This window comes from Triticum dicoccoides, chromosome 7A (assembly GCF_002162155.2).
Source record: "Triticum dicoccoides isolate Atlit2015 ecotype Zavitan chromosome 7A, WEW_v2.0, whole genome shotgun sequence".
Classification (NCBI taxonomy): Eukaryota; Viridiplantae; Streptophyta; class Magnoliopsida; order Poales; family Poaceae; genus Triticum; species Triticum dicoccoides.
The window spans coordinates 592,380,993-592,398,801 of record NC_041392.1 but is presented as its reverse complement, the minus strand read 5'-3'; positions in this window follow the sequence as shown (position 1 = coordinate 592,398,801).

The following is a 17,809-nucleotide window of genomic DNA, read 5'->3' as shown; positions in this document are numbered from 1 at the left end:
ATTTGAGGCTTTGGGACAAAGATTGGATACAAGAGATGAACTAGGGTTTGAGATGAGATGGTGGTGGTGAAGATGTTTATGAAGATTGACCCCCTCCTGATGAGAGGATCGATGGTGATGACGATGGTAATGATTTCCCCCTCCCGGAGGGAAGTTTCCCCAGCAGAACAGCTCTGTCGGGGCCTTAGATTGGTTCCGCCAAGGTTCCGTGATACGTCTCCAACATATCTATAATTTTTGATTGTTCCATGCTATTATATTATCTGTTTTGAATGTTAATGGGCTTTATTTTACACTTTTATATTATTTTTGGGACTAACCTATTAACCGGAGGCCCAACCCAAATTGCTGTTTTTTTTACCTATTTTAGTGTTTCGCAGAAAAGGAATATCAAACGGAGTCCAAACGGAATGAAACCTTCGGGAGCGTTATTTTTGGAACAAACGTGATCCAGGAGACTTGGCGTGGACGTCAAGAAACAATCGAGGATGCCACGAGGCAGGGGGCACGCCCACCCCCCTGGGCACGCCCTCCACCCTCATGGGCCTCTCGTTGCTTCACCGACCTACTTCTTCCTCCTATATATATCCATACACCCCGCAAACATCCACGAGCACCATGAAACCCTATTTCCACCGCCGCAACCTTCTGTACCCAAGAGATCCCATCTTGGGGCCTTTTTTGGAGCTCCACCGGAGGGGGCATTGATCATGGAGGGCCTGTACATCAACTCCATGGCCCCTCCGATGATGTGTGAGTAGTTTACTTCAGATCTTCGGGTCCACAACTAGTAGCTAAATGGCTTCTTCTCTCTCTCTGGATCTCAATAAAAAGTTCTCCTCGATTCTCTTGGAGATCTATTCGATGTAATCTTATTTTGCAGTGTGTTTGTCGAGATCCGATGAATTGTGGGTTTATGATCAAGTTTATCTATGAACAATATTTGAATCTTCTCTGAATTCTTTTATGTATGACTAGTAAACATGCCCGTGCGTTGCAACGGGAGAAAAGAGATACACAGTGGACTCGTAAACATGACTCGGAACCCCCACCCCCACACACAGGTTGGCGTCCTTTATTTTTACATGTTACACCACATGTGTCCTCGCATCACATAAGAGCTAAAGTGATAATTAAAAACCTATTATCCGCAAGATTCTCATGATATGCGGAATTTGAAAAGGTTATTACAGAAGCAAATATAATTGATTGGTTGCAAATTGTAGTAACTCCAAACAAAAAACAAATTAATTACAAAGAATCATGTTTATCTAAAAGGAATTAGGTAAATAGTGTTGTTGGGATCTACCAAAAAGATTTTAAAAAGCATTAACATATTCTGAAAATTTAAAAAGGAAATGTCTGAAACACACATGCTGTGCTACATTGATTTGCCGAAAAATTATGAATTTTGGGGTGAAGAGACCTCCAACCACTATAGAAGATGCACATTTTTGAGGAATTTCTTGCATATAACACCCAGGTAAGATCACACATATGACTCAAAATTGAGTCAATCTTCATGTACATGTTTAGAATATAAATTCATAATCTCCTCCAATCTTGTCCATTCCAAGGCGTTGTATCCTATGACTCCGCTAGTTTTGTGCATCCGTGTATCCGAAGAGTTTCTAACTGGCCGATCTAAATCGTGTGTGGCTGATCAATCGAATGAAATTTTGCACTAAAACGCCCACGTCTGGCCCGTTTATTTTACAAAATAGCCCCTGAATCAAATAACTTCGGAACCCTCGTCTTATCTCTAAACAACACGCGTGCTAGTTCTTACAACGGCGACGGCGGGCAAGCTCGGCTCAAAGTCTGCAACATGCGTCCGCGCTCGCGGTCGCCAGAAGCGAGATGCCATTCTTCGGCCCCGACGCGGTCTGCCGTGCCCTAGCCAAGGTCTATGGCCGCCGCCGTGCACATCCTCCTCTCGCCGGTCCTGATGCCGAGGCTACTGGCGTCCGCAGCCTCCGCGCCGTAGCCTTGCACTGCGTGCTCGTCCTGTGAGTGCCTGACAACAGACTCGCGTGGGCTGTGGACATGGCAGGCTTGGAGCTCGGGAGATTGGCCTGCTACAGACTCTGAATTTTCATCTTTCTTGTAACTGTATCTAGTACTTGCAGATTGGCTTCTGTACAGCCAACTGATTCCAATTGTTCGTTGTTGGGTGTGCGTGTAGCTCGGAGTTAGAATGTGATGTACATCGTTTGTGAACATTGATTATTAGAGAGACATGAGTGCAAGTTAATCTGAATGGAAAATTGAGAAAGAAAGATTTCTAATAAAAACATATGGAAGTTCATATATGAGGTGTTCTTGTGTGACTTAATGACTGAATGACTTAATGAGGTGAACATTTCTTTTTCTTGTATGACTTAATGACTGAATCAAGCCATAGATGTTCAGATATGCTAGCCAAAAAATATAATTATCATAAAAACATATGGAAGTTCACATACTGAAACCTTCATCATCATACCAACTGGTACATAAACCTTTTCTTTGGAGGTTCCTCTCAACTTTGGTGAAGCAAGCAAGCGAACCATCGTAATTCAAAGAATGCAGCGAACCATAGATGAAGGACTTACTAACAGTTTAGCCGACCAAGTCCTAATCCTGGACCTCTGTATTGATACAAGATCTGTAATGTGTTTCACCTTTCTCAGTCAAGCTTTAATGATAGAAAGCTGAGCCTTTCCACAAACTGGTTGACTATGTGTTCCAATGGAAAACGATATATATTTCCTCACAAATGCAGTGGCGATCAAGACTCGGGTAGCAAGAGTAAAAACTAAAACATGCTGAAAACTAAGATAAAATTAATGATTCATGTCAATTTACTAAGTCCTACAGAGGCATGTTACTGCAAGCTTCATAACCTGATAGAAAAACTGTAATTCATTGAATCTACTCACCACTAAGACAGACAGTTGGACAGAATCATTTTTTGATCCATTACATGAAGAAATTTTGTACATCGAATAAAACAATACTATTGATAAAGCATTCTTTTTCTTGCAAGAGGTGTAGCTTTCATGATGCACAATCTGTATGCATGTCATGCACATCCATGACTTCTTTTCCTAGACTCTTTTTCTTTGGACAATTGCGACTATCATGAAACCCTACTTGGTTGCATGTCTTGCATGAGCGTGCCACCTTGGCTTGGCTTCTTTATTCTTCTTTTTCTGTTCTTCCCCATTCATCTCCTTTCCTCTCCTTATTCTTTTACTTCTCCCTGCCGAACAAACATCATTTGGCAAGTGTATGTCAACTTGAGTAGGGATGTTGCAACCAATAAATACCTCATATTCCTCTTGCCTAGTGTGCTTGACTGCAGGAACCCTCGCTGACTTGGAGAAGCCTGTATGCCTGACAGGTGTCTATGCTTGCTTTGTTACATGTGTAGAATGCATTCTTTGCACTCTCAATAACTCAACGATTCGATCTGATCAAGTGGCACTTATCAGGTGACACAAGACCATGATTGTGGTGCTCAACCCATGATTCTATCTTGTAGGTATCATTACCACACAACTTCACAAAGATACCTGCATCACAAGCACATCTTGTGGCCGTGTTCTTGCGCCTTTTCTTTGACAGATCATCAATCTATTACCCTGACTTGAATCCTTCCCTGTTACACATGTATCATTTAGTGCGACTACCTCATTCTCTAAATTCTTCTGTTGTCCAACACAAACTCCAAAACCAGATTCATGTGCATAAAACTTATAGAACTTCTCAACAGCCTCTAATCCTTCAAATGTCATGCCTAAATTAGGCTTCAAATTCTCTTCATATTCCGGTGTAAATGACGAATACTTAAACATAAACAATGAATTAGTAAGAACAATTGTGTATAACTAACTGAAGTGAATACAACCAGGAAGCAATTGACTCACGGGGAGAGGAACACTTGCTTTCTTTACATGTGTGGTAAATCTTTCCTCCTCCAGCTGCATTTGCAAGCTATTGGTAGATTGCATTGCTGCACAAAGCCACAAACAGATACAGAATTAGCCACTGAAATGAGAATCACTCATGTACAGTATACGGAATCCATATTTTTGCCACATCCCATACGCCACCAGCCAAAGGAATCAACCTAACAACTTGCTAGCTTGTACGTACCTGTGTTCTGTTGCATATTATCATCTTCTCGAGAAAACACTCTGCTCACAAGTAATCAGAGCAGAGCCCTTGCAATGGGTGAATGTGAAAAAAAACCTCACAAAGTTAATAATCTCAAAATAAATTAGATCAAATTCAATAAAATGTAGCAATCTGTCATCAATCTTACCAATAAAATTAATATATCTATTAAGAAGAACAGATGCACATATGGCCAATTTGTGACTACAAGAGACAAGAGAGCAGATTGGCAAAGGAAAAGCAAAGGAAGACCAACACAAGCAACAACCCCTACATCCTCACAAGCTTTGCTCCATGGCACTTCAAGACATGTGCCGACACTTGCCGCCGCAGCTCCCCGCAGCCTGCACACCATCTTGTTTTAATGGGAGCTCCTCCTGGTTTAGATGAAGGGACTCTACTCTGATCTGATTCCTTCTCATGCGCGCGGATGGGAGGAAGGAGGTGAAGGAGGTTGGGAGGTGGCTTTCCAGCTTCATGGCAGCCACTTGTGGCGTCAAACGCCGCCACACGGGGCGGCAGAGCGATTTGGTGTCGGGTGTCGGGTGATTTGGTGTCGAGGTTGGTTTGGCTTTTATATTTTTGAGCGCTGGAGTCCGACGTGGTCAGGATTTCAGCTTTCCTAATCGATTTCCTTTTAGTTGTCCAAGCTCAAGTAATAACGTAGGGAAAAAGAACATGTTTTTAAGGAAAGTACGAAGATGGACAGACAAAGCTACGTAAGATGCCTACGTGCTTATGTTCTTTTTTTTACGGTTGTGCGTTTTAAATCTCGGCCGTTAATCTTTATGATTAACACAAAATCAACGGATATAAAGATATAACGTATGAAGAACTATGAAAGCATCCATCATTTATTATTAGGTAAAGATTGGTTTATCTTTGCAAGTCTTTTTGAATTATCAGTTTGGTTTGATCTACTAGATTGATCTTTCTTGCAATAGGAGAAGTGCTTAGCTTTGGGTTCAATCTTGCGGTGCTCGATCCGAGTGACAGAAAGGGAAACGACACGTATTGTATTGTTATCATCGAGGATAAAAAGATGGGGTTTACATCATATTGCATGAGTTTATCCCTCTACATCATGTCATCTTGCTTAAGGCGTTACTCCGTTCTTATGAACTTAATACTCTAGATGCATGCTGGATAGCGGTCGATGCGTGGAGTAATAGTAGTAGATGCAGGCAGGAGTCAGACTACTTGTCACGGACGTGATGCTATATACATGATCATACCTATATATTGTCATAATTATTCACTTTTCTATCAATTGCTCGATAGTAATTTGTTCACCCACCGTAATACTTATGCTATCTTGAGAGAAGCCACTAGTGAAACCTATGGCCCCCGGGTCTATTTTCCATCATACAAGTTTCCAATCTATTCTATTTTGCAATCTTTACTTTCAATATATATCATAAAAATACCAAAAATATTTATCATCTCTATTAGATCTCACTCTTGCAAGTGGTCGTGAAGAGATTGACAACCCCTTTATCGCGTTGGTTGCGAGGTTCTTATTTGTTTGTGTAGGTACAAGGTGGCTCGCGCATGGTCTCCTATTAGATTGATACATTGGTTCTCAAAAACTAAGGGAAATACTTACGCTACTTTACTGCATCACCCTTTCCTCTTCAAGAGAAAACCAACGCAGTGCTCAAGAGGTAGCAAGAAGGATTTCTGGCATTGTTGCCGGGGAGATCTACGCCAAGTCAAGACATACCAAGTACCCATCATAACTCTTATCCTTCGCATTACATTATTTGCCATTTGCCTCTCGTTTTCCTCTCCCCCACTTCACCCTTGCCGTTTTATTCTCCCTCTTTTTCCGTTCCTCTTCTCTTTCTCAATTTGCCTCTTTTTCCTGTTTCTTGTTTGCTTGTGTGTTGGATTGCTTGCCTGTCACGATGGCTCAAGATAATACTAAATTGTGTGACTTTGCCAATACCAACAATAATGATTTTATTAGCACTCCGATTGCTCCTCTTACTGATGTTGAATCTTGTGAGATTAATACTGCTTTGCTGAATCTTGTCATGAAATATCCGTTTTCTGGCCTTCCTAGTGAAGATGCCGCTACCCATCTAAACAACTTTGTTGATTTGTGTGATATGCAAAAGAAGAAAGATGTTGATAATGATATTGTTAAACTTAAACTATTTCCGTTTTCGCTTAGAGATCGTGCTAAAGCTTGGTTTTCGTCTTTGCCTAAAAATAGTATTGATTCATGGAATAAGTGCAAAGATGATTTTATCTCTATGTATTTTCCTACCGCTAAGATCATCTCTCTTAGAAACGATATTATGAATTTTAAGCAACTTGATCATGAGCATGTTGCACACTCTTGGGAGAGGATGAAATTAATGATACGTAATTGCCCTACACATGGTTTGAATATTTGGATGATTATACAAAAAATTTATGCCTGATTGAACTTTGCTTCTAGAAATCTTTTAGATTCGGCCACGGGAGGCAGTTTTATGGAAATCACTTTAGGAGAAGTACCAAACTCCTAGATAATATTATGGTTAATTATTCTCAATGGCACATTGAAAGATCTACTAGTAAAAAGGTGCATGCAATTGAAGAGATTAATGTTTTCAGTGGAAAGATGGATGAACTTATGAAATTGTTTTCTAATAAGAGTGCTCCTACTGATCCTAATGATATGCTTTTGTCTACTTTGATTGAGAATGATAATGAATCTATGGATGTGAATTTTGTTGGTAGGAACAATTTTGGTAACAACACGTATAGAGGTAATTTTAATTCTAGGCCGTTTCCTAGTAATTCCTATAATAATTATGGTAATTCCTACAACAATTCTTATGGAAATTATAATAAGATGCCCTCTGATTTTGAATCTAGTATTAAAGAATTTATTAGTTCGCAAAAGAGTTTCAATGCTTTGATTGAAGAAAAATTGCTTAAGATTGATGAGTTGGCTAGGAACGTGGATAGAATTTCTCTTGATGTTGATTCTTTGAAACTTAGATCTATTCCACCTAAGCATGATATCAATGAGTCTCTCAAAGCCATGAGAATTTCCATTGATGAGTGCAAAGAAAGAACCGCTAGGATGCGTGCTAAGAAAGATTACTTCATAAAAGCGTGTTCTTCTAGTTTTCATGATAATAAGGATGAAGATCTAAAAATGATTGATGTGTCTCCTATTAAATCTTTGTTTTGCAATATGAATCTTGATAATGATGGGACTGGAGATGAGTCAACTTTAGTTAGAAGGCGTCCCAATAATTCGGAGTTTTTAGATCTTGATGCTAAAATTGTTAAAAGTGGGATTGAAGAGGTCAAAACTTTAGATAGCAACGAACCCACTATCTTGGATTTCAAGGAATTTAATTATGATAATTGCTCTTTGATAGATTGTATTTCCTTGTTGCAATCCATGCTAAATTCTCCTCATGCTTATAGTCAAAATAAAGCTTTTACTAAACATATCGTTGATGCTTTGATGCAATCTTATGAAGAAAAACTTGATTTGAAAGTTTCTATCCCTAGAAAACTTTATGATGAGTGGGAACCTACTATTAAAATAAAAATTAAATATCATGAATGCTATGCTTTGTGTGATTTGGGTGCTAGTGTTTCCACGATCCCAAAAACTTTGTGTGATTTGCTAGGTTTCCGTGAATTTGATGATTGTTCTTTAAACTTGCACCTTGCAGATTCCACTATTAAGAAACCTATGGGAAATATTAATGATGTTCTTATTGTTGCAAATAGGAATTATGTGCCCGTAGATTTCATTGTTCTTGATATAGATTGCAATCCTTCATGTCCTATTATTCTTGGTAGACCTTTCCTTAGAACGATTGGTGCAATTATTGATATGAAGGAAGGGAATATTAGATTCCAATTTCCGTTAAGGAAAGGCATGGAACACTTTCCTAGAAATAATATTAAATTACCATATGAATCTATTATGAGAGACACTTATGGAATGCCTACCAAAGATGGCAATACCTAGATCTATCTTCGCTTTTATGCCTAGCTAGGGGCATTAAACGATAGCGCTTGTTGGGAGGCAACCCAATTCTATTTTTATTCCTTGCTTTTTGCTCCTGTTTAGTAATAAATAATTTATCTATCCTATGCTTTGGTTGTGTTTTTTTGTTTAATTAGTGTTTGTGCCAAGTAGAACCGTTGGGAAGACTTGGGGAAAGTCTTTTTGATCTTGCTGTAAAAAACAGAAACTTTACCGCTCGCGAGAATTGCTGCCATTTTTTATTGGAGAGTGTTATTTAGTTAATTATTTTTGAAGATGATTAATAGATAAATTCCTCACGTCCAGAAATTTATTTTAGAATTTTTTGGCTTAAAGAAGTTTGCGTTAGTTATAGATTACTACAGACTGTTCTATTTTTGACAGATTCTGTTTTTCGCGTGTTGTTTGCTTATTTTGATGAATCTATGGCTAGTAATAGAGTTTATAAACCATAGAGAAGTTGGAATACAGTAGGTTTAATACCAATATAATTAAAGAATGAGTTCATTACAGTACCTTAATGTGGTGTTTTGTTTTCTTTCGCTAACGGAGCTCACGATATTTTCTTGTTAAGTTTTGTGTTGTGAAGTTTTCAAGTTTTGGATAAATATTTGATGGATTATGGAACAAGGAGTGGCAAGAGCCTAAGCTTGGTGATGCCCAAGTCAACCCAAGGTAAATCCAAGGACATCAAAAAGCCTAAGCTTGGGGATGCCCCGGAAGGCATTCCCTCTTTTGTCTTTGTTCATCGGTAACTTTACTTGGAGCTATATTTTTATTCGCCACATGATATGTGTTTTGCTTGGAGCGTCTTGTATGATTTGAGTATTTTATTTTTAGTTTACCACAATCATCCTTGCTGTACACACCTTTTGAGAGAGACACACATAAATCAGAATTTATTAGAATACTCTATGCGCTTCACTTATATCTTTTGAGCTATATAGTTTTTGCTCTAGTGCTTCACTTATATCTTTTAGAGCACGGCGGTGGTTCTATTTTATAGAAATAATTGATCTCTCAATCTTCACTTATATTATTTTGAGATTCCTTTAGAACAACATGTCAATTTTCTTTTAGGCATTATAAAAACTTTCATATAAGTGCACTGAATACTGAGATAAGTTTGATACTTGATGATTGTTTTGAGATATGGAGATGGTGATACTAGAGTCATGCTAGTTGAGTAGTTGTGAATTTGAGAAATACTTGTGTTGAAGTTTGTAATTCCCGTAGCATGCACGTATGGTGAATTGTTATGTGATGAAGTCGTAGCATGATTTATTTATTGATTGCCTTCCTTATGAGTGGCGGTCGGGGATGAGCGATGGTCTTTTCCTACCAATCTATCCCCCCTAGGAGCATGCGCATACTACCTTGTTTCGATAACTAATAGATTTTTGCAATAAGTATGTGAGTTCTTTATGACTAATGTTGAGTCCATGGATTATACGCACCCTCACCCTTCCACCATTACTAGCCTCTCCAGTACCGCGCAACTTTCGCCGGTATCATAAACCCACCATATACCTTCCTCAAAACAGCCACCATACCTACCTATTATGGCATTTCCGCAAGTCGGGACCATAATTCCCCCACAAGTCGCGATGAGACTCCGGACGAAAAAAAAGAAAAGAAAAGACGCCAAAAGAAAAAAAAATAAAGAAGGCCCAAATAAAAAAATGAGAGAAAAAGAGAGAAGGGACAATGTTACTATCCTTTTTCCACACTTGTGATTCAAAGTAGCACCATGATCTTCATGATAGAGAGTCTCCAATGTTGTCACTTTCATAAACTAGTGGGAATTTTACGTTATAGAACTTTAGCTTGTATATTCCAAAGATGGGCTTCCTCAAATTGCCCTAGGTCTTCGTGAGCAAGCAAGTTGGATGCACACCCACTTAGTTTCTTTTGTTGAGATTTCATATACTTATAGCTCTAGTGCATCCGTTGCATGGCAATCCCTACTCACTCACATTGATATCTATTAATGGGCATCTCCATAGCCCGTTGATACGCCTAGTTGATGTGAGACTATCTTCTCCTTTTTGTCTTCTCCACAACCACCATTCTATTCCACCATAGTGCTATATCCATGGCTCACGCTCATATATTGCGTGAAGATTGAAAAAGTTTGAGAACATCAAAAGTATGAAACAATTGCTTGGCTTGTCATCGGGGTTGTGCATGATTTAATATTTTGTGTGATGAAGATAGAGCATAGCCAGACTATATGATTTTGTAGGGATAACTTTCTTTAGCCATGATATTTTGAGAAGACATAATTGCTTAGTTAGTATGCTTGAAGTATTATTATTTCTATGTCAATATTAAACTTTTATCTTGAATCTTTTGGATCTGAACTTTCATGCCACAATAAACAAAAATTGCATTGAGAAATATGTTTGGAAGCATTCCACATCAAAAATTCTTTTTTATCATTTACCTACTCAATGACGAGCAGGAATTAAGCTTGGGGATGCTTGATACGTCTCCAATGTATCTATAATTTTTGATTGTTCCATGCTATTATATTATCTGTTTTGGATGTTAATGGGCTTTATTTTACACTTTTATATTATTTTTGGGACTAATCTATTAACTAGAGGCCAGCCCAAATTGCCGCTTTTGCCTACTTTAGTGTTTCGCAGAAAAGGAATATCAAATGGAGTCCAAACGGAATGAAACCTTCAGGAGCGTTATTTTTGGAACAAACATGATCCAGGAGACTTGGAGTGGACGTCAAGAAACAATCGAGGAGGCCAAGAGGTAGGGTGGCGCGCCCACCCCCCTCAGTGCTCCCTCCACCCTCGTGGGCCCCTCGTTGCTCCACCGACCTACTTCTTCCTCCTATATATATCCATATACCCCGCAAAACATCCAAGAGCACTACGAAACCCTATTTCCACCGCCGCAACCTTCTGTACCCAAGAGATCCCATCTGGGGCCTTTTTCGGAGCTCCACCGGAGGGGGCATTGATCACGGAGGGCCTCTACATCAACTCCATGGCCCCTCCGATGATGTGTGAGTAGTTTACTTCAGACCTTCAGGTCCATAGCTAGTAGCTAGATGGCTTCTTCTCTCTCTCTCTCTGGATCTCAATACAAAGTTATCCTCGATTCTCTTGGAGATATATTCGATGTAATCTTCTTTTGCGGTGTGTTTGTCGAGATCCGATGAATTGTGGGTTTATGATCAAGTTTTATCTATGAACAATATTTGAATCTTCTCTGAATTCTTTTATGTATGATTTGTTATCTTTGCAACTCTCTTTGAATTATCAGTTTGGTTTAGCCTACTAGATTGATCTTTCTTGCAATGGGAGAAGTGCTTAGCTTTGGGTTTAATCTTGCGGTGTCCTTTCCCAGTGACAGTAGGGGTAGCAAGGCACGTATTGTAGTGTTGCCATCGAGGATAACAAGATGGGGTTTATATCATATTGCATGAGTTTATCCCTCTACATCATGTCATCTTGCTTAATGCATTACTCTGTGCTTTTGAACTTAATACTCTAGATGCATGCTGGATAGCGGTGGATGTGTGGAGTAATAGTAGCAGATGCAGGCAGGAGTCGGTCTTCTTGTCTCGGACGTGATGCCTATATGCATGATCATACCTAGATATTCTCATAACTATGCTCAATTCTGTCAATTGCTCAACAGTATTTTGTTTACCCACCGTAATACTTATGCTCTCGAGAGAAGCCACTAGTGAAACCTATGGCCCCCGGGTCTATTTTCTATCATATTAATCTTCCGTCAACAAGCTATTTCTTGCATCGTTTTTATTTTGCTTTATTTACTTTGCATATTTTATGTATGATTGGTTTATCTTTGCTAGTCTCATCGAATTATCAGTTTGGTTTGGCCTACTAGATTGATCTATCTTGCAATGGGAGAAGTGCTTAGATTTGGGTTCAATCTTGCGGTGCTCAATCCCAGTGACAGAAAGGGAAATGACACGTGTTGTATTGTTGCCATCGAGGATAAAAAGATGGGGTTTACATCATATTGCATGAGTTTATCCCTCTACATCATGTCATCTTTCTTAAGGCGTTACTCCGTTCTTATGAACTTAATACTCTCGATGCATGCTGGATAGCGGTCGATGTGTGGAGTAATAGTAGTAGATGCGGGCAGGAGTCGGTCTACTTGTCACGGACGTGATGCCTATATACATGATCATACCTAGATATTGTCATAATTATTCGCTTTTCTATCAATTGCTCGACAGTAATTTGTTCACCCACCGTAATACTTATGCTATCTTGTTGTGTGTTGTTTGATACGGTTACAACACCACCTTGACACGGAGTGTTCGTTATTTTATGTGTTGATATGATCATACTCATGAGTGCATACTGATGATTCCGTGCTTTTGGTATTTGGTATGTTTGTGATAGTCACCCTCGTATGCCTTTCATGCCTATTGGAAGGAACCCGGGAAAGCCTCTGTCTTGGGTAGACACGAGCTTGTCCCTAGTTCCTCGTCGAGAAGGTTGTGTTCGGTAAGGCATGGTGAGGTATGATGAATGGTGATTCTGTCTGATTGGTGTGAAATATATTCAGGAAATGCTTTGACCTCCTGAGTCGACCATAGATCGAGTCTTGTTCCAGTAACCCCCATACTTGTCTCGTACTACCACTTGTACCTGCCATAGGTAGGGTATGGTTCAGTAATTTGTCAACCCCTTTCTAGCACACACCGTACAGAGAGGCCATGGTGGAAGATACCGGCTGCATCCGGTAGGCATGCCACCTGGTCCGGGGGCATGGGTGTTTCGGTTGGAGCCGAGGGGGTCGCTCCCCTAGTTTATGTGCGTTATAAATTTTGTGATCCCATGCTAGTCGAGGTTGTAGCCTCCCCACTTAGAGTTTCGCTTGACGGGTGTCATGGGTGATTCCAGACACCGGTAAGTTAGGCTGGTGTGTGCGGTCAGGTGTGTTTTCAATTAAAAGACCGTAGAGAGAATTAGTCCCAATGGACTAAAGGAATCCATTTACTCATGGGTAAAGAGTACACCCTCAGCAGAGATTATATATATTCGAATAGTTGTGTCCATGGTTAAGGACTACAGTCTGGGATGGGTCAAGTGTCGGTCTTAGTGTCGGTCTTCGGAGGAAAAACTGCTAAACCAGAACATGGATCATGACATGTGACTCATGATGACTATGATTGTTATTATTATGAACTAACCATTTACATTATTTGAATTATAGAGTATCCCTGGGACGGTTCTACCTCCTGGATATTCACTGTGATTACTCTCATATAAGCCCTTTATGTGGTGTCATGGAGACGCCCGACTGTGGCATGCTTGTTATTCATTTACTTTATAAGCCCTTTATGTGGTGTCGCTGAGATGCCCGACTGTGGCATGCTTGTTATTTACTTACTCTATAAGCCCTTTGTGTGACGTCGCTCAGACGCCCGACTAAGGCATACTTTATATTATTATCCTTTCGAGGCGTCGCTTCAGACACCCGATCGGTGCATTCTATTTCTACTCCCTTATTACATATTCATGTCGTATATGAATAACCGGCGTGCGTGCATCATGGATGTTTATTTTGTGGCTGACGTGAGATCATAGAATATTCCAGAGCATGATTATCATTTGTTATATTATACCTGTGTTCATAATGTTTGCGAGTACATTCAAAAGTACTCACTGGCTTGTCCCTGGGTATTATCTTGGCCAGATTTCTTGCGTGGAGAGGAGCGTCGCGATGACAACCCCGGAACCTACGCAATGGTGATAGCAGCCTCATGAAGATAGGAGTTATCCAGGTCAGCTGTTCCTGTGGGAAATGGAGTCCCATAGACGCTGATGATCCGCAAACCGCTTCCGCACTACTAGGAAATGGGCTAAAGATAGGATTGACACTAATGGCGCACCAGAGAAGTGGTGTGCCACTACTATATACTAATGGTTCACCAGGTGGAGGTATGCCATTAGTGTGGAAGACACTAATGGCGCACCAGACAAAAGGTGCGCCACTAGTAACAAATTTTTTTTTCTATTTTTTCAAACATACTAATGGCGCATCCAGGCAAAGTGCGCCATTAGTAGTTACAACTACTAATGGCGCACCGGCGACAAAGTGCGCCAGTAATTTGTTTTTTTTTACTTTTTGGCAAAACTACTAATGGTGCACCATTGCACAGTGCGCCATTACTAGTTTAAACTAGTAATGGCGCACTGTGCAACGGTGCGCCATTATTATAAAAATTATTTTTTTACTTTTTTGCAAAACTACTAATGGCGCACTGCATTAGAAAATCGTGTGTCCTCTGGATTTACCACACGTGAAATACCATGTGTGCATGAACAATTGCATCATTCATCGGGATGAGCATGCGGAGTCTACCATATGTCCAGTGTGCGGCGTCACTCGATACAAGAAGAGGAAGAAAGCTCCTCGAAAATCGGTGTGGTACTTTCCGATCACTCCTCGTCTGCAGCAGTATTTCGCGGACCCTAAGGTAGCAAAGCTCCTGCGTTGGCACGCGGATAGGGAGGAGAAGAAGTGGGAAGATGACGGAAATGATCCGGAGATAAATAAAAAAGACAAGATGCTGAGTCACCCTAAGGATGCGAGCTAGTGGTGAGGACACCCGATCTCGATCCCCCTCCACCGCCGCCGATGAGCACCCGCCCCCCCGCACCCTCCCCCGCTCCACCGCCGCCAACGGGCACCCCCGCACCCTCCCCCGCTCCACCGCCGCTGCCGATGATATTTTCAAGTAACAAATTTAAACATATTTTTAAGAAAATTATTACTATTTTTATAAAAAAAATATTACTGTTATGATTTAAACAAGTTTGAACATATTTAAACACAAATAAATATCAAACAGCATTTAAAATGCAAAAAAAATATTGCGGAGCCTGGGAATCGAACCCAGGACCTCCTGGTGTGTGTGCAGCGTGCTGACCAGTCGGGCTAGTGGGCGGGTTCTGATGTGGATTGGGTTAGGTGCAATATAACCTGTGCTCAAACTGTAATAAAAAACATTCTAATGGCGCACCGCTGCGGGGTGTGCCATTGCTATCTAGAAAAAAGATCTCTAATGGCGCACCGAGGAGTGGTGCGCCATTAGTAAGCTATCCTCCCTCTCCCTCGCCAGATCCCCTTCGACCCTCTCTCCCTCGCCACCAGACCCACCCGCACGCTACCCCGACCCACGACGCCGCCGCCCCGACCCTCACCGGACTCCACCCCCGCCTCCCCCGCGCCCCCGCGCCCCCACCCCCACCGCCCCCGCGCCCCCACCCCCGTCGCCCCGACCCTCGCGCTAGGGTTCCTCGCCCTGCCGCCCGCTCCTCTCCTCCACCTCGGACGAGCGAGCGCCTCTTCCGACCCCTACAGTAGCCGGCGACCTCGGCCCCGACGCACGCGCCCACCCCGCCGGCCCCTGCCGTCCTCCGCCTCCGGTCTCCCCAGCAGCAACCAGCAAACCAAGGACGGCGCCGTGACCATCGTCGCCACCTCCCGCCGTTTGTCCCTGCGCGTGGCCGGCGGCTGCTCTCCTTCGACGCGCTGCCCGTGGTGAGCCCCTCTTCCTTACTCACCTCCATGTTCCTTGTTCATCTCTCTGTTCCTTGTTCCTCTCTTGTCCATGCTGCTATTTACATGGATCAATGGATGTTGGATAGATGGATGTGTGGTGATGTTAGGTAGTAGATGGTTTGCTTGATGGTTGGTTGAATTGTGCTAGTTGCTTGTTAGATGGATGGACGAATGGTGCGAGTATGTAGACATCTTTTGCTACTGTGAAGGGTCAGTGCTAGTGTAAAGGGTAGTAGTAATTCGTTCCCTTTTGCTTCTGCCTGGTGCTAATTTGCTGCTGTTAGCTTTGTGTGGCTTCTTATTATTCTCTAAATCAGTCTTCAAAGCAGGCTTTGCATCGCTTTAGGTAGTTTTCTCCATGTTTTATCAAGTGACATGTTAACAGCTTGCTAGTTTAGGATACATAATTAATGCCTTTAAATGGTGCACTCTGTAAATGCCTTTAAATATAACCTTGCTAGTTTAGGATACATAATTGCAGAGAAATAATCACATCAATGCCTTTAAATGGTGCACTATGTAAGAAATTAATAACCTAGCATCACAATTCAGAAATACTCCTGCTACTCATGTAGGTGCCGCATGAGTTTTTTTGGTTTTGTTACTGCTAGGTAGGTTGATAAGGAGAACTGCATATTTGACAGGCACAATGTCCTGTTTTTTAGTAGGAGCACATTTTACATACAGTTTGGAGTACTAGCTCAGATACTGGTTCAGATTTTGATGTGCTTGCTTGTTACTGTAAGTGAGTTTATAATTGCACCCACTTGCTCGTCCTCATATTTTCTGTAGCCATGCAATTTATAATTGCACCCACATGCAGCAACTAGCTGGAGTAGATTATGGCAAGTGAAAGCAACAAATTCTCTACAATTCGAAAGCTCAATATCCTTGCAGTAGGGAGAGCTTGCTTCAACTGAATTTGGACTTCATGCACTAGCTTGGCAATTTTGCTTGCTTGCACCGTTTGAGTAGTTCTCCATCTAATGTAGTCAATAGATGTTGTCAAGTGATTGTGTCATGGTTTTGGTTCTGTTTTTAAAAAGGAAAGCCACTTGTTCAGGCTTCAAGAAAATATTTTCTCAGAATATTACTGCTAAGCCCAAGCTTGTTAATCAGCATGTACATTTCTGTCATATATTGCTAATGTCTGCTCAGATGTGTGCTTTCTATTGTCACCTATCTTTTTTTCTTCTACATGATATGGAACCTTATGATACTGCACCAATAGCCTTTGTGCATCCAAGTTATCAAACTATGTGAACTAGAAACAGAAATAGAGAGAATTGATCATTACTTTTCTGAACTGTCGCAGAAGCCTTAGTAGTTCTTTCAAGTTCATACATTGAAAGGCTTGTTTCACAATTTCTGAATTACTTGTGATGCCTCTGAATTACTTGTGATGCCTGTTATCATGCATGTTTTACAATCTGTTGTAAGGGTACTAATTGGTCTCTTCTGCTGCTTATCAAAGATGGCGGGAAGCAGCCATCGCCGCTCTGCGACACCGCAGTACGAGTTGGATGCTTCCGAGTTCTTCACTATCATACTTGGGACTTTAGTATCATCCATGACGCAGGTATATAAAACGAGAGATCTCCCATTCACCCATCTCATTATGATATCTGTTGTTTGCTACAACACTCATTGTCCCAAACTGTAGAGGCTGCCTGACAGTTTTATGAACATGCTGATGGGTGAAGATCCGCCAAATAATGTGAAGCTGCGACAGGCCGGCAGCGGGTTTCGCAGGCTGTGGGATGTGGAGTTGGTGATCAAGGAGGGCCACATGTACTTGTCTCGTGGATGGGAGAAGTTCTACCGTGCCTACGACTTGCGGCTGGGGTACTTCCTTCTCTTCAGGTACGACGACGACGCCACCATGCTCATCGTGAAGGTGTTCAACGCGACTATGTGTCGCATGCACTACGCTGAAGATTATGATGCCGGTACGTTCTGCCTCTTCTTATTCCTCTACATTTGGCTTTGTCTCACATCGATTGTTAACGGTCATTGTTGCATTTGGACAGGTAATGGGAGCAGCAGTAGCGACAATGGCTACAGTCA